This window comes from Pleurodeles waltl, chromosome 7, assembly GCF_031143425.1.
Source record: "Pleurodeles waltl isolate 20211129_DDA chromosome 7, aPleWal1.hap1.20221129, whole genome shotgun sequence".
Lineage (NCBI taxonomy): Eukaryota > Metazoa > Chordata > Amphibia > Caudata > Salamandridae > Pleurodeles > Pleurodeles waltl.
In genome coordinates, this window is record NC_090446.1 from 174,593,673 (window position 1) to 174,618,495 (window position 24,823).

A 24,823-nucleotide genomic window follows, 5' to 3' on the forward strand; every position below is an offset into this window, starting at 1 on the left:
TGGAGAGTACCGACACTCCTCAGAAATAAGCACTTTTATTTTTCCATTTCATGCACGGACTCCGGTCAGTGAATTTCTCAGCGTAGATAAACCTTCATCGTCCACCACGACTTCAAAGTGTGCCCACCCACTTCGCTATAGCAATACAACTCGGCCAAAGGCGATTGCGGACTCAATAGGCAATCAGCATGTTGTATTCTGTATGGCATACCAGGATTGGCTAAAATGACGACAATTCTCCAATCTTAGGTTACCGTAAACGTTAACAGTACCGCCCCTGATACAGAAGACTGTTCATCCGTGCGATTGGTTGTTACATGCCCAATAAGGTTTGGACAAATGACGTCAGTTCCAGTGCTCAAAAATGGATGACGGACATCAGACTGAGTTCATCGGGTGTGTTGTTAAGTAGAATACAGGAGTTTTCCCGACGGTAAAGAAAAGGCGGTGCACACAGTTCTCTGGCTGATCGAACTGGCAATTGGTTCCGCCTCCGAGGCAAGTACTAGTGCAGGAAAGGGACAGCCTTATTTAGTCCCTTTCTAACTGTAATGACTTTGGGGCTACGTGGCGTTAGTGCAAAGGACATGCTGACGTATCATACGTGAAAACCCACCAGAAGGGAGCTAACCAGCAAAATTAACAACACCGCTTGGGTCTATCTTGGCTCTTAGAACGCATCCATAAACCGAACCTTAAAAATGATGGCATGCAAAAAGTGCAACAAACTTAATGTAAAATATGATAAAGAGACTTCGAATTCAAGAAAAAATGATTTTTAAACAAACGGAGTCGTTTCACATTAGCACAGCAGACTGTCATTGCATTGAATGGCATTTATTAAGGGATTTTTTTTAAGCATAAACTTAAGAGATGTGCGCGTTTCTGTGTACCAGTTGCTACTCACCTTATACTGTATCGCGCAAACACACTCTCTCTGTAAACATGGCATTTTCATTTCCTTTGGCAGTGTCAGTATTTCAACAGCTGTGTACACCTCCTTCAGTATTGCTACTCTTTCAAGATAAAAATGCCTGACATTATATTCTTTTTTCCAAGTATGAAAAAGTTCGGACATGATACTAAATATAAGCGCATCTATTCATTTGTAAAATGACTTTTCGGCATTTGTTTACTTTAAATATTAGTGTTCGTCAGCGCGGCTTTTGAACACATTTTAAAAGTGTTTTCTAATTTAGATTTACCATTTGTCGTATGTACAGATAAGGCCTAAAATCCTAGCTTTAAGTGATGTTACTTATTTTTGTACCAACCGGACATTAAAATACTGGTGGGGCCGGTAGAAAATCGTCCGCGTGGTAACCCTCATCTCCTTCAGATACACATAAAACTCTCATTACTTTTGGAACACATGTGAACATTGCACTAGGCGCTTTGTAGATAAGCCAGAGATGTGATGAGTATGTATGTCGTCTGAACACCTTTCTGACCAATTGACTAGCACTGTTAGAAAACCGTATTGCATTCATCCTCAGATCTAGAGATCTGTCTCACTGTTCCCTTTCTTGAGCACCCAGTCGCATACCCAGGCACCTAGAGGAGACCAATTTCACTGTATGTTATACAGCAGTCCTGATGCATGAAAAGCTAAAGAAATGCAGAAGCGTTTTTGCTTGTAAAAGTAAAGATATTGTGGTATTGTGACGCTTGTTATGTACGCAGGGTGTTTTCTTTTGAAAAATCCTCATGCATTCCTGCACGCGATCTCCCTTTGGTTTTTCTACTGTTGTCCGGTACGGCGCTCCGACTGTACCTTGGACCGGACAACAGCGCCTCCCTGCCTCCGATTGCTGTTTTTTCGTCAGCCCCTTTGCCAGTTTTTTTTTTTTTATTGTACATGCATTTATTGAAAGACACCATCCTGGACTTTCCAACGCTCCTGCCTATTTACATTGTGGATTAAACAGACATGACTGTATGGCTCTAGTATGGACCTAGTTCAGAGTCTGATTTTAAAGGCCTACAGTAGGCTCCCTTTCCAGTACCCCCGTTTCCCTATCAACTAGCCAGGCCATAACTCTGCCCTCTTTATTTCCCTCGCTAGCCATGTAGTGTTTATAATTAAACTTGCTCATGCATTCTAGTTGACAGATGTTCAATTAAGCTCTATGCTTACATCACTTTTGAAAGGAGGGTCTTGAAATGCCCTGGGTTGCTGCATCTATATAGGTATTCCACTGATATACGGCTCGATTTGGAATTAAACTGTGAAAGGCACGTCAGACGACTAACTGGCTGCATTCTGGTTCCTTTAAAGTAAGTGAACTTATTGTCTGTATGAAAGTGGTCTGTTCTGAAATGTGCGTCGTTCTTTGCAGAGTTAAGAACTCTTTTAATTTATATGTAGCGTGGCCATGCTTCTTTCAAATTATAACTGCATTCATAGCAACTGGGTTTTGATGGGCATCTCCAGCTTTGTAGATCTAGATCTGGCGATATCCCTACTTTTGTCCAGAACGTATTAACTGTGGACTAAATATGGTAACTAATGAGTGCTGCCATTTGTAAAAAGTACTGTGTTGTCGTTGCTAGATATGCAAATATGCAGGCAATTTTTTCTCTTGATATCCTCCAAGATCCCAATGAATCTGCCTGCATTTGTAGGGTCTAGATTGTGCATGCCTCTCCCTTGCAAGACACTATTTTTGACAAAAAGAATTTGGAGTCCTCCCATTGCTTACCATTTATGCGCTTCAGCATCACTTTTCTTTCCAGCACCCCTGATTGGTTAGTCCAGCCAAAAGGCTGTACTTCACATTTGTGACAGAGTATCCTGTCCGTTGAACTCTATGTACATTACGAAGCATTCAATATTAGTAATGTTTAAATTGAAATATGCAGGACTCTACGTTCCGTTTGTATTCATGACTTGTCATGCTTTGTTGCTATTTGAAGTTACTCGGCATGCATGTACCTGTACACTCACAGCAAGTAGTTGAAATATATGTCTAGGGTTCGCTATAAAATGATAGCATATTAAACTAGCATTGGCAAAGCAAATAGGTTGCACTTCAATGTGCTAATGCATAGGAACTGCATTTGAGCATACCTGCTTCTCCCTGCGTAACCACAGACCTACGGTCTTTGAGAGTATATCCATGCTACAAAAATAAATTACTAAGTTTGACCCTCAAATACCTATGTCCATGAGGGGATGTTTCAATGGTAAGAAATATATCACCCCGTGCTTTAAAGGTTAACTCGTTCATTTCTATAAGTTTTCCTCACACCTAACCGAATCAGATTGCTTTTTAAAAAAAACAAACTTTTAGAGCACTTTTTAACATTTAGTCATGCTGCACAGCAACCACACTGCTCTACAACATGGCTAAAACATCACCAAAGCCAATAGCTCTCACATAGATGAGATCTATTGGCTTTGCCAATGCTTGTTTTATTGACTGAGACTTGTATAGTGCTGTAGTACTACTAGTATTGGCTTGTATCATTGTCAGATCTGCGAACCATGAATTCCTGGTCTCGATGATTCGAAAACAGCCTGGAGTCTGTGTTTTTCTGTTGACTTGCTCATCAGTAATTTGGGTTAATTTAATCTTTGGGTATATGTATGCTTGTTCCTTGATGAGTAGCCATAGATGTCTACCTGTTCACATGTGCTCCTTCGAAAGAATTAGAATGTACATACCGTGCACCAACTGGGTACAGGACAACAACAGGTACCTCAAAAACATGAGGCAATCATGAAAACAATTGGAGATTTTGGGGGTCATTCTGACCCTGGCGGTAATTACCGCCATGGCGGAGGTCGGCGGTAGCACCGCCAACAGGCTGGCGGTGCACCGCTGGGCATTCTGACCGCGGCGGTTCAGCCGCGGCCAGAAACGGAAAGTCGGCGGTGTCCCGCCGACTTTCCGCTGCCCTTGAGAATCCTCCATCCGCCGCCATGGGGATTCTGACACCCCCTACCGCCATCCAGTTCCTGGCGGTTCTCCCGCCGGGAACAGGATGGCGGTAGGGGGTGCCGCGGGGCCCCTGCCGTGCCCATGCCAATGGCATGGGCACGGCAGGGGCCCCCATAAGAGGGCCCCAAAAAGTATTTCAGTGTCTGCCCAGCAGACACTGAAATACGCGACGGGTGCAACTGCACCCGTCGCACCTTCCCACTCCGCCGGCTCAATTCTGAGCCGGCATCCTAGTGGGAAGGTTGATTTGCCCTGGGCTGGCGGGCGGAATTTTGGCGGCCGCCCGCCAGCCCAGGGCAAATGTCAGAATCACCGCCGCGGTCTTTCGACCGCGGTGTGGTGTTCTGACGGCGGTACCTTGGCGGACGGCCTCCGCCGTCCGCCAAGGTCAGAATGACCGCCTTTGTCTCCTTCTGTCCATCAGCCAGATCCTTGATCTTCCCATGCCTGCATTCCGTGTCTTCTCCGAGGACCCTGCTTTACTACATCTGACTTTTGGTCTTGTCTTAGCTGGATGACCAATCTGTACTGAAATCCAGAATATTTTTTTTCCTTTTCTCATGGTCAGTATTGCGACATACCTAGCACAATGGCAACAATGCAAGCCGTTGTAGGAGCACATCATTTGGTATTTAGCACTAGAGTTTGCATGACGGTAGTCCAGTTGTGATGCTAAAAATAGGTCTAAGATTGCCTGTATGCTTGCTTGCAGACCACGGAGCCCTTGCCCAAGTCCAAGACCAGGGTGCATTGGGAGGCGGACTTGGGCGCCCCCATCCTAGAGCAGAAGTGGCGCTATTGTTGTGCTCAGATGCGTGAGCTCTCCCCTAATTACAGGTTGCGCCCAATACATTTTCACTTTTTACATCGGCTGTACTATACACCTAGTAAACTGAAGAAAATGGCTCTTAGAGTGGATGCTAATTGTGCACGTTGCCCAGCCTTGGAGGCGGACTTTCTGCATTTGGCGTGGGACTGCGGGGCTCTGCGCAGTTACTGGTCTGAGTTGTTGCATGTGATTGATGAGATGACTGGGCTTGTGTTGTCGCATACTCCTGAGATGGCGCTTCTGGTATATGTGGAGGAGATCCCAGCTGCATCCAGACAGTTGGTGGGATTGATGTTGCTGCTGGCTAAGCACAAGGTGGCGATGTGCTGGGGACGGAAGCGGATACCTTGCTGTAATGACTGGCTGAAAGATGCTGCGTACTGTCAGGAGCAGTTGGCGGTATACCGGGAGCTGATGCCGGAGGGCTCCCGCCTGAGGGATATATAGGCCCCCTTCATGGCATTTCTTGCAGCCCGCGCACACTGAGAAGACTAGCTTTCTATGCCTCCCCTTGAGTGTCCAGCTGTGGCTGTTTTACTTTATATGTTACACAAATGTGGGCCCTTCTTCTGCGGGGAATGTTGGCAGCGCTGATTTTTGTTTTTTCTCTCTTCCTTTTATGTCCTCTTCCCCCCGTTGTTTTCTGTTTCTCACATTGTCTTACGATACCAAACAGTTTTGCTCACGCAGGGAATCAGCCTCTTCTGTTCATTTTGAAGCCTGGTTAGGATTACAGTTTCTTTAAAAACATAGTCTAGCAATTACGTCCAGTAGATGAATTACTGAAGGGCCGCCAGGGCCATGACCTGTGATCCTTCTTAAAAGAAAAGAACTGAGATAACTTCTTAAATTCATTAGATTGAGTAAAACAGTCCTTAGAAGTAACCACTTATAAGGGGCTCCAATCTCTGTTGTCTGCTTACAATGTGTATGTTCTCCCAGTAAGACATACTTTTTGCATCCGCTTCTCAGGTTTCCAGCTCTTTTCTGTGCTGCACGGTGGACACCATTTGAGGTCTAGAATTTCCTCCCTAAACCCTGAGAGTGGCTGCCTCAAGTTTGGACGATTTTTTTTTTAAAGATCTACATAGGTTTGAAGTTCACTATAAATTTGCTTCTCCTTTCACGTTCCCAGGTTTGTTCTCCATTAACTACTGTGGTGTGTGAATTTCCTAAGAATGCCTGCAATATCATTGTTCTGTGTCGGTCTCCTGTAGTAGGTAGAGCTCCAACCATTACTTTGTCCAATTCACTCACAGGCCCAGCTACTCTGGCATTGCTGTCCAATGTATTAGTTTCTCACTGGTTGTTTTATTTCTCATGTGGGAGTATATACTGCACATTTGGCAGAACATACCATCTGTAATGTTTGTGAAACGAGGTGCCATGGAGAAAAGTAGGTTGTTGAAGAACAGAAGATAGGTGGGAACTGTAGTGGTTGGGCAGAGGGCGGCAGCAGCATAATTAGGCTCTTCTGAATGATCAAGCACTTGGTTTCTGATAGAGACTTCCAACTGGAAGTTCCTCACCTTAGTATATTCCCCAGGTGTCAGATTGGACTTGGGAAATATTGAACAGTACCTCTGCATGCCGGTTTCTGGCATTCATAGACTTGGCTTCGTAACATTGACATTGTAGCGTTCGTATAAGCTCAACTCTGGCATGCTGATACCAGTTCCTTTCTTTCTGTGCTAACAGCACGGATCTGGAGTCCTATCTTGGTCCTTTTTTTTTTTTTTTTTTTAACAAAGGTTGTGTTTTTTTTTTTTTTTTTTTTTGGGCGTTTTTGTCCATAATTTTTTAGGTATGCTAGTGACACCTCCCCTGTGAAATCTACAGGGTTTAAACCTTGCAGGGAAAGTCAGACAGATGTCTGTGTCTGATTCCCATCACTTCAGAGACAAACTTTATTTGTCTCTAGTGCTTTGGGTCAAGTCATGACTCCAGTGCCTGTGCTGAGTGTAAGTCAGTGCACCCCAAGGCAATTCCTGGGTGTGATGAAGCTCCTTGGCGGCACAGCTGAAAAAGGCTCTGTGCCGCTCTCATTCATAGTTGCAATCCTGAGGCAGATCTTGGCAGTTCCTGCAGATGGTTGTCTTTGCTCTCTAAGACCACTCAGTTAAAATAATTTTATGATGCCATGCACACCATCTTTGGTCCACCAACTCCCTCTGGTGTGCCTTCAGGCCCTCTGGAGCAGCACCGTGCCATGGTTGGTTTACAGCCAATGGGTCCATCCCAACACCAGGTGGGACGTCTTGATCCACCCATAGCATGCCGGCACTGGTGCTTCCCTAGCTTCTTCCCTTCAAAGCTGTCGCCATTCAGCATAATTGCTTACAACCCCTGGACTTACTGCCAATAGGTAGTCCCTTCTTCGCTGAAGAAAGAGGTGAGAAGGAAGGGTTTGGTCCCATGCTGAAGGACCTAAGTCCAGCTGAAAACTAGGATGAGGAGCTGGGTGAAATCCCCACAAGCCTAACCTGGTTGATGAACACTGCATGCTTCTTGAGCAGTTACTCCCATGCATTGTGAAACTTGGTTGCACAACTGCTTCCAGAGGAGGCATGCAACATCCTTAGCCAAGCCCTTGTGAATGGCTGGGATACAGCAAAGTTTACTATTATGCATGCGGTGGTCTCAACAGACTCCCTAGGTAGAGCCATGACTTCTACGGTGACTATGCAGTGTCATGCCTGTTGTGGCCCACTGGGGTCTGGGGCAATATCCAGGCATCCTTGATAGACATGCCGTTTGATGGCTCCTGCTTGTTTGAAGAAAAAGCTGACATGGTGCTCGAGCTCTTTCAAGAGAGCCAGGTCACCACCAGATCTCTCAGGTTCTGTCTATCTACCTGCTTTCAGCAGCAATCATTTTGTCCCTACCGCCGGCATGATCTGTGCCCCTTTGAGCATCTACTACACCAACTATACCTGCCAGTATATCAAACTGCCCACTCCTTTCGTGGACGGGGACACGGATCCCAGGGAGGATACGGGAGCAAAGCCTAACAAGTTGTCCAGACCACCCACACCTCCCGGCAGCTGCAGCCTCTATAGTACATCCTCCATCCAACGCAGCCATTCCAATGGTGTTAGAATCAGGCACCACCTGCCACAATGGCCTGCAATTACCTCTAACTGCTTCAAATTGTGTGTAAGGGGTATGCCCTCAGTTTTGTAGAAACCTCTGCACTCTTGCCACCATCTCAAGTACAGCTGACAGAAGTCCCCCTCTACTTGTTCCAACAGGAAGTGCAGGGTGCCAGTGCCAGAAGCAGGTCATGATTGCTATTCCCGCTACTTTCTGGTGCTGAGAAAGGAAGGTGGACTTGGCCTATCCTAGATCGCACCCTTTCGGCTCCTTTCTGCGGAAAGAGAAATTCAAAATGCTCACCTTGGGTCAAGTCTTGTCTGCCTTGGATCCTGAAGACTGGATTGGTGGTATGATTATTTTCATATTCCTGTTGAGCTCGTAGGTGTTACCTAAGGTAGGCTATGAGCATTGTCTGTTCGCTTTGTTTACTTCTGCCACACCAGCACACCTCAGGTGTTCAATAAACTGATGACCATGGATGCAGCTCATCTTCGGAAGTCGGGTTTCCAGTCTTCCCCTACCTCGACCACTGGCTGCTGAAGGTGTGCTCACTCCATGCAATCGTCACCAACCTCCAGACTAAGGCAAACCTTTTGCAGTAGTTTAAATTCACTATCAATCTGCCAAAGTCACACCTGACTCCTGAATCACTCCCTTTCTTCGGAGCTATTCTGGATACAGTGCAGCTCCACACCTACCCTTCAGAGGAGGGAGTCCAGGATATTGGAGCTATGATCCCAATGTTTCATCCTCCACCCTGGGTTTTCCTGAAATTGGCTATGAGGCTGCTGGATCTTATGGCCTCCTGAATCTTGTTGGTAAAGCACAGCAGTGCTATATGCGGGTTCTGTAGTGGAATCTAAATCCCAGTGAGCTCAGCACCAGAGGATCCTCTCTAACCTGGTCCAGATTTCAAAGGAAACTGCAAAAGATCTGCCATGGCAGCTGACAAACTGTGATTAGTTCAGCGGCAGACCCCTCTCTCTCTTCACCACCCAAAGCGGACAGTGGTTACCAATGCATCACTTTTGAGCTGGGGCAGCCATTTGGTAGAGATGGAAATCAGAGGACTCTGGTGTCTGGCGGGATCTCAGCTTGAGATCAGTCAGGAGCTGAAAGTGATTGACTTGGCATTGAAAGCCTTCCATCCATCAAATGGAGGCTGGTTCAGATATGTATGTATAACACACCACAGTCATGTAGTATTGCAACAAACTGGGTGGCGTTGGGTTGTGGACCCTGTGCCAGGAGGCTCTGCACCTCTGGACTTGGCTAGAGCACCAGGACATTTTTCTGGTGGTACAGCACTTGGTTGGCTCCTTGAATGCCAGGGTAGACGAACTCCGCCATTGATGCTTTATGAATCACAAATGGCAACTACACCCAGATAGGGCGCACGGTCTCTTCCAAGATTGAGGCGAACCTTCGCTCAATCTGTACGCCACTGCCGAGAACACACAGTACCATCACTTCTGTGCTGTGGATTTTCTAAAAGCGTCTCTCTTGGAGATGCATTCCATTTTGAATGGAACTCTAGACTCCTGTACTCATTATTACCAAAATTGATCCTACCTAGAGTTCACAAGAAGGTCAGCACCAACTAGGCTCAGCTCTTCTTAATTGCTCTGGATTGGGTACGGAGATTATGGTATTTCCAAACTCCTTATGAGCATTAGTCCTCTGATCAGGCTTGCCCCTCAGGAGGATCTTCTGTTGCATCAGCAGGGCAGGGTCCTGCACGCAAACCTGTGCACGTTCCACCTTCATGCATGGAGATTAAGTGGTGGCAGTTGAGTGTTTTTGATTTTCCTCATGAGGTTTGTGATGTCATCCTGGCAGCCAGTTGTCCCTCTACTAAAACGGTGTATGTCTGCTGTTGGGATAAGTTTGTGGGCTGCCGCACCTCACATTGTATTGGCCCCCTTCCCCTTCTGCGCCACTGTCGGAGGTCTTACTGTTTATCTTTAGCCCGAAAGTGCCTTGCACTTTCACTGTTAAGGGTTCCTTGTCGGCCGTTTTGGCTTTCCTACAGTTGCCTGAAAAACATTCCCAATTTGTCACATGTTGACTTGTTTCCTGAAAGGTGTACAGCAATTGTTCCCTCCCACCTCATTTGTCACGGCCCAATGCGACCTCAGGCTTGTTGTCTGATGTGTTTTCCTTTACAGCCACTACAGCAATGTCCTCTGTGGCACTCGACTCTCAAAACAGCCTTTTTAGAGGCTGTTATAATGGCCAGGAGGGTGAGCAAGCTTCAAACTTTCAGTCCACTGTCCTTTCAAGCAGCTTTTTCCCTGACATATGGGTTCTTTTGGACTCGTGCCTTCTTCCTAACGAAGGTTGTCACCCCCTTTTCATGTGAGCCAGAGTATAAATCTGCCTGCATTTTTTTCCCACCTCCTTATTTCAAGGATGAGCATAGTTTTCATTACCTGGACCAGAAAAGAGCTCAATTGTTTTACTTGGTTCACACCAAACCCAGATCTGTGACTGGGGGTGAATGTTTGATTTGTTCCACATTCTGTCCATCATTTGTTCTTTTTCATTAAAAGTAAGAGCGCAGCCAGCAAGTAGGAATTTCTTTTCAGCTGCTTGAAATGTTTTAATTCTCTTCTTGCCTCTACCCGATTGGTAGGACAACACCCCTTTTGCCCAATAATACTAGCCGTCTCCTGGTCTACTTCATGATGTGTTTTTCGAACTATTCCGATTTTTATAACTCACGGTTTACAGCCAGTCAAAATTAACAGAACAAACACTATTTTTTTAACTATAAGATATCACTCAAATATCCGCATCACTTGTCTAATTTTCTATTCTAAATGTAAATGTATTGGCAAGGATAAAACATGACAGAACCAGTCTTCACTATTAATGTCTTTCACACAAATAAAAATGTCTTTTTAATACAGAAATTGAAAAAACAGCAACAAATAATAATCTGCAGCATTTGCCAGTGCAGACGTAATCCTTCTAAAAGTCAGCTACACTAAAGTCTCTCTGAGGTGTAGGTGCCAGGCAGAACGAGACCTGGCTATGGTGCCATACAACCTGTGCAAGAGTGCAATGACAAATGAGGCCTGTGCTTGGGCACAATGCAATCTGTTTATGCTTGCGTGACTGACGGACAATTGCTCAAACTCCTGGAGTGAACAGATCCACATAGCCCTCTAGTTGTTTCTCACAACTCAAGTCTTTTCTCTGTACTTCTTTCTCAGAGCATGAGCGCTGGTTGGTCCATTGAGGTAACATGGTCATCGTAGCTCTCCTGCACATCAACTTTGCAGGACTTTCACCTGTAGCAGAGTGAGGAGGCGAATGAGAAGCTCACAGGGCAGAATTCAGAATAGATTTGAAGTTGAACTTTTCGAAACCAGCATGCTGAAGGGCTTTCTTTAATGTGTTCATGAATCATTTAACAAGGCCATTGACCTGAGGCCACATAGGTGTGTTCTTCTGGTGCTTGTCATTTAACTGACTGCAAACATCTCAGAACCCTTGACTGTTGAAAGGTGGGCCATTGCCAGACTTCAAGATTGCTGGAACACACCATATCGTAAAGAGAGTGGCTGATCTCTCAATAACTTTTTTTCTTGTGTGATAGACGAGAGATCTTCAACAAGGGGAAAACAGAGTATTAATCAACTTCTACCATCAGGTGATGTCTATTTTCAAGAGGACCAAAAAAGTAAACAGCAATTCAATACCACACATGCTTTAGCAGCTCGTACATGTTTAAGGTGTGTTGAGTGGTGTTCACTCTGTCATCTACACACTAGCTAATAAGCAGCCCCCTGTGGGCTTGCAGGCCCATTCCACCAAGGCTGTGTTAGCTCGCGCGGTACCTCTCTTGACATCTGCCATTTTGCTACTCTGGTGTCACTTCACAAGTTCACAAGCACTATTGCTGGGAAAGTCGGGTCAAGTTGAGGCTGCCATTTTGCCAGTTGGGTCCTCCAGGACTTTTTGGTTTGAGCTAGTTTGCAGACACTCCTTGGGAGGTTTTGGTTCATTGTTTGTTCTAAGGTGGGATATCTACTGTTAAAAATGTATCAGAAGCACAAAGTTACTTACCTTTTGGTTGTGATTTTTCTGATTAGACTCTAACCGTAGATTCCTCACCGATCCTCCTGATATGTATGTGTGTATATATATATATATATATTTTTTTTTTTAACATGACTGAGTTTTTGGTATGAGGATAGATGGCCATGCTCAACAGCTTGGGCTACCAGACTCCTCTTCTAGAGCCACAAGGATTGCGCAGGCTTTGTCATCATTGATTTTCTTGAGAACTCCGGGCGGAAAGGCACATAGGAGGCCTACACTCCACTTCCGATGAAAAGTGTCACCAAGTGAGTGCCGCCATGGAAACTCCAATGTGCAAAACTGCTGCCATTGCATATTCTCTGTGGAGGCGAACAGATATAGCCAAGGCTCGCTCCACTGCAGAAAAAGACCTTGCACCACCTCCAGATGGAGACTTCATTCGTGATCAACCAGGCATTGCTGTCTCTGTTCATCCCCCCTGGTGTTCAGAGAGCCCACCAGATGTTGAACCACCAAGGAAATGCCTTGATGTTCTAGCCATGTCCAGAGACACAGAGCCTCCTGACAAAGGGTCCATGACTCCACCCCGTCCTGCATCTTGCATTACCACATGGTGACGGTGTTGGCTGTGAACACTACTTTCCCTTTGAGAGAGGGTAGGAATGGTTTCAATGCCAGTTGGAGTGCCTGGAGCTCCAAAAGATTGATGTAGAGCCCCTGTTCTTCTGGAGACCAGATGACTGTGATCTCTGCCTTCCCCCATGTGGCTGCCCCATCCCAGGAGTGACGCATTTGTCACTACTGTCAGATCTGGTTGGGGAAAGGAGAGGGGTCTGCCTCTGACCCAGTCTCGGTTCATAAGCCACCACAGCAGATCTTGAACAGTTCCCTTCGAGATCTGGACCATGTCGGAGAGGTTCCCCTGATGCTGCACCCACTGGAACTTCAGGTCCCCAATGCAGAGCCCTCAAATGCCATCTGGCATGTTGTTTTGCTTCACTAATGACCAAGCTGAAACAGTCATGCACTGACAAAAATCTCTGAAATGCGCTTCTTAGTCCAAAGAAGACATTTATTATTTCACTACGCAAGGTTCCTAAAAGGAGATTAGCATGTTGAAAGCCCACGTTTAAAAATGGTCACAGCATTAATGTACACATGATTCTCCACTGGCAATATACACAGCAGATATATGTAACTATATTGTAATGCAAAGCAAATAATGAATTAAAAAGTATGCATTACCATGAGGCAAGGGCAAATCTCCATCTCTCTCCTAATCAGCATCAAATCGCCAGATCCCAGAATCGATTGAAGAAAGAGATCAGTTATCCTCACGGTAAGGATGACACACTCCAGCGTCCTGGATGTGCCGGAGACCTGCAAACACTCTGTCCACAGTCCACCTGGACTCTGCCTCTTATGCTTTGAACAAACAAGAGAGGAAGATTCTAGAAATTCCCTAACCCTGCAGAAGTTTACTATTAAAAAAATGCTGATTGCTTTCGTCCTGCTTTGAAAATAACAAGTCGGGACGTGGCCACATTCCAAGGTGACGATCCAAAACAAGTCCGTCACTGCTGTCTTATCAGCCTATGGCCCTGGTGGGAAAAATACATGAAAACAAGACAGCACATTGTACAACATGGAAAATCACTTGCAGCTTTTAACATGGCAGTGTCTGTTAAGATAAAGTCAATATGCAGAATGAAGCTGTGGTCACTAATGTGACAATGTAGTGCTAGGCTAAGCGCAACGTGGAGTCAGTGGTCAAAACTTGCATATCATTACATTCCACCCTTTTGACCATTGACTCATCCCTTATAATCCTAAAATCAACTTCTTTCTTTTTTTTTTTTTCTTAAAAAAAAATTAAAAGCAAATCAGGTATGCATTGTGCAAAGCAACATAATGAAATGACAAGAGCAATCGCTATAAAGCAATGGAAGTGGAATTAACGCATTATATTATAAACAGTTAAACCAGGCACACCTACAATAAAAAGACTGAAGCTTATATATTCTGATTGGGATAATAACTGCCTCTAGGATAATGAGTTGGTACAGAGTTAGATGGAAACTCATGAGTCCTAATCATGTAAAGGTACACGGTCCACCTGTAACGTTTGCGGGAATGTAAGTAAAAGTGAGGTTTCCATACGAGAATAGTCAGCCAACTGGCAATTTTAAACATGCTTAATGTGACTGGCAGCAGTCATCAGGTGATAACAAGCCATGTGTGAGTTCCAGTAGAATTGCAGTCAAACATGTTGATAGAACATCTATGGTACTCTGCATTATTCCCATGCAGACCTTTGATGTGTGAAGCACAATTAGCGCCAAATGGATCCATAGGTTTTTGCACTTCAAAAGCAGCAGGGGTGTTGCGCAACGTGGTTGATCAATCTGGTTCAGGTTGGGATGCTGGCCTTCCCCTGACCGCACACACCCGAAGGAAGACCACACAGCACACTCCTGGTCAGAGGCAAGTCGTAGTATGATCTGTCAGAGAAACAAGTATGATTTTTCTTGCGAATAACATCTGTCATCTGAAATGTGCTCCCCTTTTTCCTTTCCTTGTTTTATGAGCAGCAGGAAATTATTAGGGCCCTTGGCTATAATTTCTGCAGGTTCTGGAGGGCCATTTGGGGACTTCATCCACACCTTAGCATCAGGGTTTTTGTCAGTTGAACCAAAACCTAATTTTCCTTATACTGTCAGAAGGGCTTGGGCAGTCCCCTTCCTCACCAATTCTCCCCACACTGGACTTCTAACAAGTTGGGCAATTTTGTAATCCTGTATGACAAGACCTGCAGATTCTGGTGTGGCTCTGTAAGGAGCTGAAGCTTTAGGTTTTATTTCCCAGTACACAATGGTATTTTTGGCCACATGTGGTTGTATCGGGGTTAACATTTGCATCAGGGCTGTTTCAGCATTTGTCAAGGGTCTGTTATTCAGAATCTGGAAGACTTCATTTACGTGCTCACTCCACTTTTTCAAAGTCCCATCAGATCATTTTTTTATCCAAAACCCCAGAGACACTCCAGTTCTCCGTTTTTGCCAGATGCTTCAATCTCCAAAATGTCCCTGGATAGTTACATGCAGCACAATGTTTCCTTCCTGCACTGTCCACAAGGCTAAAGCTGTTGAATTCTTTTGTTTGCCAAATCAAAAGCACAATGCTGCACTTCACCCCATTCAAACTCATGTTTTTTTTTTCTTGTCACTTTGTACCAAAGGGTTAAGATTTTACTCAGATGAGGGTCAAGCTGTCTCAAAAAATCAAACAATCTCATGAAAGGCAGTGTCTCGTGCTTGGTGCGAGAAGTAGCAAACTCCAAAATCTTTTGTTTTGCCTGTAACAACATCTCTCTATGTGCTGGGTTCCACTCCATTCCTAGGAATTGCACATTTTGCAATAGTCCCTGTGCACATTGTACAACGTGGAAAATCACTTGCAGCTTCTAACATGGCAGTGTCTAATGCTAAGATAAATTCAGTAGGCAGAATTAAGTTGTTGGTCACTAATGTGACAGTGTAGTACTAGGCTAAGTGCAACGTGGAGTCAGTGGTCAAAACATTCATATCATTACACATGTGTCGCCCCCAGGATGCTGGAGGTCATGAGGCCCAGCAGCCTCAGTCATTGTTACTGAAATCCAGGATAGAGGCTGAAACATCAATATCATAGCCTGAATATCATGGACGCGCCGCTTGGGAGGATAAGCCCAAAACTGCATTGCGTGCAGAACAGCTCTGTTGAAAGGTAGCATCTGAGAATGAGTCAGGTGTGACTTTGACTCATTTGTAGTGAACCCCAGCGAATGCAGGAGGGTCACTGTAGTATGGAGGTGGGAGATGACCACCTGGAGAAAGCTGCCTTCAACAGTCAGTCGTTGAGGTAGGGGAACTCTGAAACCACTGACCAGTGCAGATGAGCCGCCCTTACCTTGGACTGGCTAGACCACTGACTCCCTGATCCACAAGGATGTTGGGTCCCCGGACATGTAGAGTCTGGGCAGTATGTGAAGCACGTTGGCTGGAGGGGAATGGACATGGTTGGGTGTCCCTTCCGTAGCTACGAAAGGGGCCAAAAGCAGGATGAGGTGGGCAAGGGGCAGCTGCGGGCCTAAGGACCTGACCATAGCCCGAGACTCCTTAACATGATTGATTGCCGAGTCTACATTGTCTCCAGAGGGACGGATTGTAGGAGGCTGGCCTGGCTTGTAGTGGGTACCAGAGGTACTTACACCTTGTGCCAGGTCCAGTTATCCCTTATTATTGTAGAAGAGGTGTTTCTAGCACCTTAGGCTGATAGAAGGTAGCTATGGCAAGGCAGCTTAGGCTGAACTAGGAGACATGTAAAGCTCCTACTATACCACTGGTGTCATATGCACAATATCATAAGAAAACACAATACACAGAGTTACTAAAAATAAAGGTACTTTATTTTTATGACAATATGCCAAAAGCATCTCAGTGAGTACCCTCAGTATGAGGATAAATTATATACACAAGATATATGTACACAAACCAAAATTAGGTAAAGAATAGCAAGAAAAACAATGCAAACAGTGTAGAATTACAGTAGATTGCAATAGGAGCACATAGGTAGAGGGGCAACACAAACCATATACTCCAAAAGTGGAATGTGAACCACGAATGGATCCCAGACCTATGTGAGCCTGTAGAGGTTCGCTGGGACTGTAAGAAAACAGTGAGGGTTAGAAAAATAGCCCACCCCAAGACCCTGAAAAGTAGGTGTAAAGTGCACCTACTACCCCCAGAGAGCACAGAAGTCGTGATAGGGGGTATTCTGCAGGAAGAACAAACACCAGCAATGCAACAACAGTGGATTTCCGGACCGAGTACCTGTAAGACAAGGGGACCAAGTCCAATAGTCACAACAGTGTCGAGAGTGGGCAGGAGCCCAGGAAATGCCAGCCGAGGGTGCAAGGAAGCTGCCACCGGTTGGAAGCAGCTTGGAGTTCTGCAAGAAAGAAGAGTACTAGGTACTTCTCCTTTGGAGGATGGATGTCCCATGTCTCGATGAAGCTTGCAGAGGTGTTCCCACGCAGAAAGACCGCAAACAAGCCTTGCTAGCTGCAAGGGTCGCTATAGAGGTTTTTGGGTGCTGCTGTGGCCCAGGAGGGACCAGGATGTCGCCACTTGGAGGAGGAGACAGAGGGGGTGCCCAGCAACTCAGGGAGCCCTCACAGAAGCAGGCATCACCCGCAGAAGTACCTGAACAGGCACTTGGAAGGAAAGTGAACCGGAGTCCACGCAAAGTCACAAAAGGGAGTCCCACGATGCCGGAGGACAACTCAGAAGGTTGTGCACTGCAGGATAGAGTGTCGGGGACCCAGGCTTGGCTGTGCACGAAGGAATCCTGGAAGAGTGCACAGGAGCTGGAGCAGCTGCAAATCAGGCGGTACCCAGCAATGCAGTCTAGCCTGGGGAGGCAAGGACTTACCTCCACCAAACTTGGACTGAAGAGTCACTGGACTGTGGGAGTCACTTGGACAGAGTTGCTGAGTTCCAGGGACCATGCTCGCCAGGAGGAGAGGGGACCCAGAGGACCAGTGTTGCAGTCTTTTGGTGCCTGCGTTAGCAGGGGGAAGATTCCGTCGACCCACGGGAGATTTCTTCGGAGCTTCTGGTGCAGGGTGAAGGCAGGCTACCCCCAGAGCATGCACCACCTGGAAACAGTCGAGAAAGCCGGCAGGATGAGGCGATACAAGGTTGCTAATAGTCGTCTTGCTACTTTGTTGCGGTTTTGCAGGCGTTCTGAGCAGTCAGCGGTCGATCCTTCGGTAGAAGGTGAAGAGGGAGATGCAGAGGAACTCTGATGAGCTCTTGCATTCGTTATCTTAAGAATTCCCCAAAGCAGAGACCCTAAATAGCCAGAAAAGGAGGATTGGCTACCAGGACAGGTAAGAGCCTATCAGAAGGAGTCTCTGACGTCACCTGCTGGCACTGGCCACTCATAGCAGTCCAGTGTGCCCCCAGCACCTCTAAATCCAAGATGGCAGAGGTCTGGGACACACTGGAGGAGCTCTGGGCACCTCCCTTGGGAGGTGCAGGTCAGGGGAGTGGCACTCCCCTTTCCTTCGTCCAGTTTCGCGCCAGAGCAGGGCTGGGGGAATCCCTGAACCAGTGTAGACTGGCTTACGCAGAGATGGGCACCATCTGTGCCCATCAAAGCATTTCCAGAGGCTGGGGGAGGCTACTCCTCCCCAGCCTTCACACCTATTTCCAAAGGGAGAGGGTGTAACACTCTCTCTCTCAGAGGAAATCCTTTGTTCTGCCTGGACCCCAGGAGGGCAGAAACCTTTCCAAGGGGTTGGCATCAGCTGCAGTGGTGACTCCGGAAAGGCAGTTTGACAGTACCCGGGTACTGAGCTAGAGACCCGGGGATCATGGAATTGTCCCCCCAATGCCAGAATGGTATTGAGGTGACAATTCCATGATCTTAGACATGTTACATGGCCATGTTTGGAGTTACCATTGTGACGCTATACATAGGTAGTGACCTATGTATAGTGCACGCGTGTAATGGTGTCCCCGCACTCACAAAGTCCGGGGAATTTGCCCTGAACGATGTGGGGGCACCTTGGCTAGTGCCAGGGTGCCCACACACTAAGTAACTTTGCACCCAACCTTGACCAGGTGAAGGTTAGACATATAGGTGACTTATAAGTTACTTACGTGCAGTGGTAAATGGCTGTGAAATAACATGGACGTTATTTCATTCAGGCTGCACTGGCAGGCCTATGTAAGAATTGTCAGAGCTCCCTATGGGTGGCAAAAGAAATGCTGCAGCCCATAGGGATCTCCTGGAACCCCAATACCCTGGGTACCTCAGTACCATATACTAGGGAATTATATGGGTGTACCAGTATGCCAATGTGAATTGGTAAATTTAGTCACTAGCCTGTTAGTGACAAATTTGGAAAGCAGAGAGAGCATAACCACTGAGGTTCTGGTTAGCAGAGCCTCAGTGAGACAGTTAGGCACCACACAGGGAACCCATATAGGCCACAAACGTATGAGCACTGGGGTCCTGGCTAGCAGGATCCCAGTTAGACAGTGAAAACACCCTGACATATACTCACAAACAGGCCAAAAGTGGGGGTAGCAAGGCTAGAAAGAGGCTACTTTCCTACACGGATGCCATCAAAGGGCATGTCCATAAAGGTGGATTGGACATCCTCCGAAAAGCCAGACGTCCTCAACCAGGCATAGCGCCTCAAGGCCTCCTTTGATGCAACCAATCTGCCTAGTGAGCTGGTTGTATCCCACCCACATTGACTTTGCTGCATCTCTACCATCAGCAACAGCTTCGGGACCTGTTACTGCCCTTGCGCAACAGTGTCCCATAAAGTATGGGTGTAACGGTTCAAAAGGCATATGGTGTACACGGACTGCTGTGCCATGTTGGAGGAAGAAGACCACTTCTTTCCAAGTTTGTTCAAACTCTGGGATTCCATATCCGGGGGTGCGGAAGGGAATGCACCCAGGGACGTGGAGAATTAGATAGCCAAGCTCTCAGGTGTTTGGTGTTGTGTCAGGAACACTGGGTCATTTGGAGTGTGTCTATGGCGGCGGACAATCCTGGGTTCACAGGAGCCCCTGTGCTTGGTTTGGACCAGTTTCCCAGCAGGGCATCAGTAAGGGCTTTATTAAATGGCAAAAGGGGTTCAGAAAAGGAAGCCCCAGTCTGAAACACCTTTGTCACGAAGTTAGTCCTGATTTCACCCAAAGGCCGCTTGAGGCCAAGGACCTCGACCACTCCTTGCACCACCATTGTGTAGGACACTCCCTCCTCTGAAGCCAAGGTAGGGAGCAAAAGCATGCCAGTGTCGGGAAGTGTCCAAACCACTAGCCTCACCCAGGTTTGTCTGTCAATCCATGGAATCTTCTAGCTGGTATTCTAAAGGGTCCAACGTGTTTTTTTTGTTTTTGTTTTGTTTTTTCTTTCCCCCTCAGCATACCCGTACCCATAGGAAAAAGGGTCAAGATCCGACATAAGGGGCCAAGGCCCCTGCTGGAGTTGTTCGGGAGCGTCGATGACGGAACTAGCATTGGGGAAGGTTCAGTTGGTACGACTGAAGCCGGTTCGAATCCCGGAACAGATCCATGGGTGCCCCCAGGAGCCAAGGCCAAAGCCGCTGGTGCGGAACCCAAGGGGGACCCTTTGACCCTGCGGGCCCACAGGTGCTCCAGCAGAGTCATACCACCCAAAGATTAGGCGCAAGGCCTCATAAAATTCCTTATGTTTGGGAGGGGTCGCTCTGGCTCCTTTAAACTGGGGAAGATTCATAGTCGGCTCAGACGGATGCTCCGAGGATGGAGGCCTTGAGTCATGACACTCCCTTTCCCTAATCACATCGGCCGACGAACAGGGTGAAGTGTAAGAAAACTTGTGCTTCTTCGACTTCTTCTTATGGTTCGACTTACCCAACCATCCCGAGGACTTGGAATGGGACGATGATGAATGGGGGCTCTGCTACCGTTCTCTGGACCCTCTTTTCGACTGAGAATGGTAGTGACGCAGAGCTGAGCACTGGCCTGTTAAAAGCTTTAGGGACCACTCCCTCAAAGCTTTAGGATTCTTGCCCCGGCACACAGAACACAACTTGAGGTTGTGGTTGCGCTCCAAACACCCACAAGCACATGAGGTTAGAATCTGTCTTGGAAAGGACTCGATGACAGGATCCGAAGGGCTTGAACCTAGTTTTACAGGAAGTCATCCTCGACACACCGGGAGTGGATAGTACTAAAAAACTTCAACAAAAACTAAAAAAAAAGGCCAGTCAAAAGGTGAGTGAGGGGTAGCTCTTCTCGGATTAGCGCTGGCTGGTGTGGAAAGAAAAAAAACTGACAGCACCGGGGTGGCTTCCATATAGGACCTGAGATGTCATTTCTGGTGTGCATGACGCCGATGACGGACGCGAAGCTGGCTGACGCCACGTGACGGCAAGCACGGGTACTGCTCAAGAAAAATCTCCAGATCCAGCCTGATGCCTGCCTGACTCCTGGGGAAATTCTAAGGTAAGGCATCTGTGAATAGAAGTCTGTCAGATGAGCAGACATTTGGAAGTGGGGAAAGATAGCCCAAAGCTGCCTTTGGAGGGTTCAGCTCTTTTCTGATGTAAACAAAAATGCTACAGCAGGTCACGGAAACTGTCATTCTTTCCCCATACTTTGCTTATACTTGATTGGGTTTGGATTTATGTGTAGGTCGAACTGTAATTTAGCTAGTTTTATTTTGAAATGTTAATGTAAAGCATCCTGCATTTTTAACAATGTGTGTGTGTGTGTGTGTGTGTGTATATATATATATATATATATATATAATTTTTTTTTTTTAACTGTCTTTTATGGTTCAGGTTATCTGAATCTAATGACTGAATTTGATTGACTGAGACAATCATCTGCCAGACATCATAAGCAAGAAGGCACCGAGATTTGCTGGCGTTTGCAAGCGAAACACCCTGGCATTGCAAGCGAAACTATATATTTTAGAAATGGTAGTGATTTTAAACTCAAAACCGTTAAATAAACCACTTTGCCCCGTCTGTGGAAAACGGCAGTAGGTCTGGTTTATTAATCTGAATGCCTTTTGTGGCATCAAGGAGTTTTAGGCATTCAGTAAGTCATCATACATGAACTGTGTTGTTTTCTGCATGTGTCTTCAATTAATCAGTCATTTCTATAGCGCGTCACTGTCACCCCTGAGGATAGTTGGGCGCTGGGATGCAATGTTTCTGTCGAATAGCCAGGTCTTGAGTCCCTTACTGAAGTCTGCCAGTAAAGATGCAGTTCGCAAGGGGCCTTGATTGTGAGAGATGCATGTGGGCACCTCATTAAATGGCTTTCTCTAACTCTAGTTTGTTCTGTGCGTTGTCAATGGTCAAAATGCATTTCCCAATTGAATTATCTGGTTGGTTTATTTGCTAAGGACAGGCATTAGTTTGTCAGTTTTTTTTGGTTGGAAAACCGTGCGAGAGGCAGACCTAATCATTATGTTCAAAGACAGGAGAAAACCAGCGCTCTGACCTGAGAACAGTGCATGCGTTAGTTTTAACTTTGAGTACTGTACATTGTATATGTGTCCAAAAGTAAGAGAACGCAGCTATCTTTTTATGGCCGAGCATGCAAAACTCTGTTGTTAACTAAAAAGGGCTTGGAGTCTGTCTGTTTACCATTTGTTTTCCTGCCTGGTACTCTTCTTTATGGCTTTGTTATTGCTCACTGCAAGCCTAGCATCATTTATGTTCCTGTCCGTGGAGCAGAGACCAAACACTGATTGCACTGATTGATTCAACTTAATAAGTGCTTGACCTGACGTGATTGAGTTGGTACTTTTTTCCCCCCCAAAATTCTAGGACCTTGCAAACAGAAAGCGTGTGACTGGCAAAAATGTGCCCAGCAGGACAAACAAAATTGCAAATTGTTAATGCCCCACTCCAATCTGTCCCACTCCAATCAAACCCACTCCAGTCCAAAACAATCTACCCCTGTCTGCCCCACTGCAGTCCAATCCAGTCTGCCCCCCTCCAATCCAGTCGACCTCACCCCACTCCAATCCACTCAACCTCACCCCACTCCAATCCACTCCGCACCAATACACCCCAGTCTAACCCATCCCACTTCAGTCCAGTCCACTGTAGACCAAGCCACTCCAATCCAATGGCTCCAAACCACTGCAATGGCCCCAAGCCACTCCAGTCTAATCCACCACACTCCAGTCGAGTCCATTTCACCCCAGTCCTATCACTCCAGTTCAGCCCACCCACCCCCACTCAAACCAATCTACCCCACTCCAGTGCAATCTGCCTCAAACGATTTCAATTCACCTGACTCCACCCTAATCCAATCCGATAGACTACCTCGGTCCACTCCACCGCATTCCGGTCCACTCTAGCCCACTCTGCAACACTATCTGCCACTGAAAACTACTCCCTTCTACTCATCTCCACTCTGACACTCTACTTCAACAAATCTACTCTTACACTCCATGCCACCAACTTATAGCCATGCTGAAAAGTAGCCATCCTGATGTACAACATGGCAGAAACACATTGCCAAGCCAATAGCTTGTGTATTGGCGAGACCTATTGGCTTTGCCAGTGCTTGTTATCTTTTGAAGCTATACATCCAGATTTGGCAGCCTTAGGAACAAGAGCTTTGCGTTTAAGGTTTCGTAAGTGTTTGGGCCTCAACGATGATGCTAGAAAAGGCGTACCAACAGTTAAGAATTTTTTGCTGTAAACATGTTTGAACATGTTTCCAATACAAAGGATTAAGAATTCGTTTTTGTTTTTTTTGTTAAATTTAATTTGTGAAAGTGTGATGAACAGCACAAAAACATGTGACCGTTGTTTGACTCGGTCTTCAAGAAAAGATAGTTGTACTCTTACCGACATACACAGGATCCTGCCCCACTAATGTTGATCATCTTGTCCATTTATAGTTTGAATAGTTTAGGTGCGAAGATGAAGCAATGCATGGGAGTTTTGTTTTTCAGGACGTTCCTGTTTGCATGAATGAAGCTTTGAATGCTAGAGGAAAATGACTCCAGGCCTTGACTGTGATTTTCTGTGCAAGAGAATATGGCAGGGAACATTACCTCATTATCGCTTATGAAACACTGCTGAGAGATGGATAAAGTCAAGCAAACGGATAGTCTCACTTCTAACTTTCTTGGGGAATCCTCTGTGAACTGGCAGATGGATGATTCAGTGTTGCACATGAGGAGAAACTTGATGGGGCAAAAGTGGAAGCACTATTTTTGCCCATGACTAGGACAGATATCAAACAGCACAAAGAGGGAAGTTTCAAGAAAAGGAGCATCCTATTTAATACAAATTGAAAAGGGCCCTGACAAGGGCGGGAGAACCATAGACTGGTGTGATAGTCACCCAGAAAAAGAGAAACTGTCTGTTAGTGCGTTCAAATCCTGTAATTTAAAAGTACAGTTGTGAATTGAGACTTTGACTGTTATTCAAGTACATCTGTACGCTATAAGAAAATGTAAAATTTTGTATGATGGATCTGTTGTAGGACTCTTGTCATGGGACTGATGGTTTTGGGCGGCAGTACCACCTCTTGTGGGAGACTGAGTCTTACCCCACTTAGTGTGGTAGCTGTCAGCCGCACCCTTTTGGCTAGCTAGCAGTACCTCACCAAAACCCAAAAGTAAAGGTGATTTGTGGCAGCCTGGTACATGGCACTGTGACTTCTAAGGTACCTAGCATGTCTTTAGGACCGAAAGTGGTAGATCTGCCTTGTATTGTAATGTAATGTAGTGTAGAAGAATGACTTTGCATGTCTGGCCTGTCCGTGCATGAGGTTTGCTTGTAGCAGTAGGGAGAAGGTTATGGTAGTACAAGTTCTATTCCAGATGGTGTGCCTAGTGCATGCAAGTGCTGCTTAGGGGAGGAAATTCCCAGGGTGCAGCTCAATTGCTCTGACTAGGTTGTCAAACTGTTTCCGGCTGTCCTAAAATAGATTCCCGCCAGGTCAGGAGGCCAGCCTCCGTTCATAGGCTGGTGTTAAATTTACACTGGAGGTTCTGATGATCTGGCATCACCCATAGCGAGAGTCTAGTGGGAAAGCCCCTCTTCCAACTATGCCTGGCAACTCCAGTCAGTTCATTGCCCTCGATCACTGAGGTTGTTTGAATCTGTCCCAGCAGCCATTCTAGAATGGTGTGAGGAAGTGAGTCCGGAAGGCAGCCCCTCCTCCCAATCTCCCAGCTGTTGTCCCCAGTCAGCCAATGTGCCGGCCATAGGAGTTGTGCAGCTATGTAGTATTGTTCATAGTTTGTAGCTCCCAGCCCTCCTTAATTAGAGATGCAAATAGTTTGTAATAGAGATTCTGTCTACTCCCTCCCCCTA

The 24,823-nt window shown here is 46.3% G+C and overlaps 1 protein-coding gene across 4 annotated transcripts in view; it reads left to right on the plus strand.

The window, feature by feature from the left end:
• Positions 1–344: 344 nt before the first annotated feature.
• SLC35C2 (solute carrier family 35 member C2) overlaps positions 345–24,823 on the plus strand; it is a 128,895-nt gene continuing 104,416 nt past the window's right edge. For 2 of the 4 annotated variants that reach the window (XM_069243491.1, XM_069243490.1), the window contains exon 1: positions 354–498. The gene's annotated coding sequence lies outside the window, so the exon portion shown is untranslated. Of the gene's footprint in view, positions 499–24,823 lie in introns of all 4 variants that reach the window. The other 2 variants (XM_069243492.1, XM_069243489.1) reach the window with 2 other exon arrangements.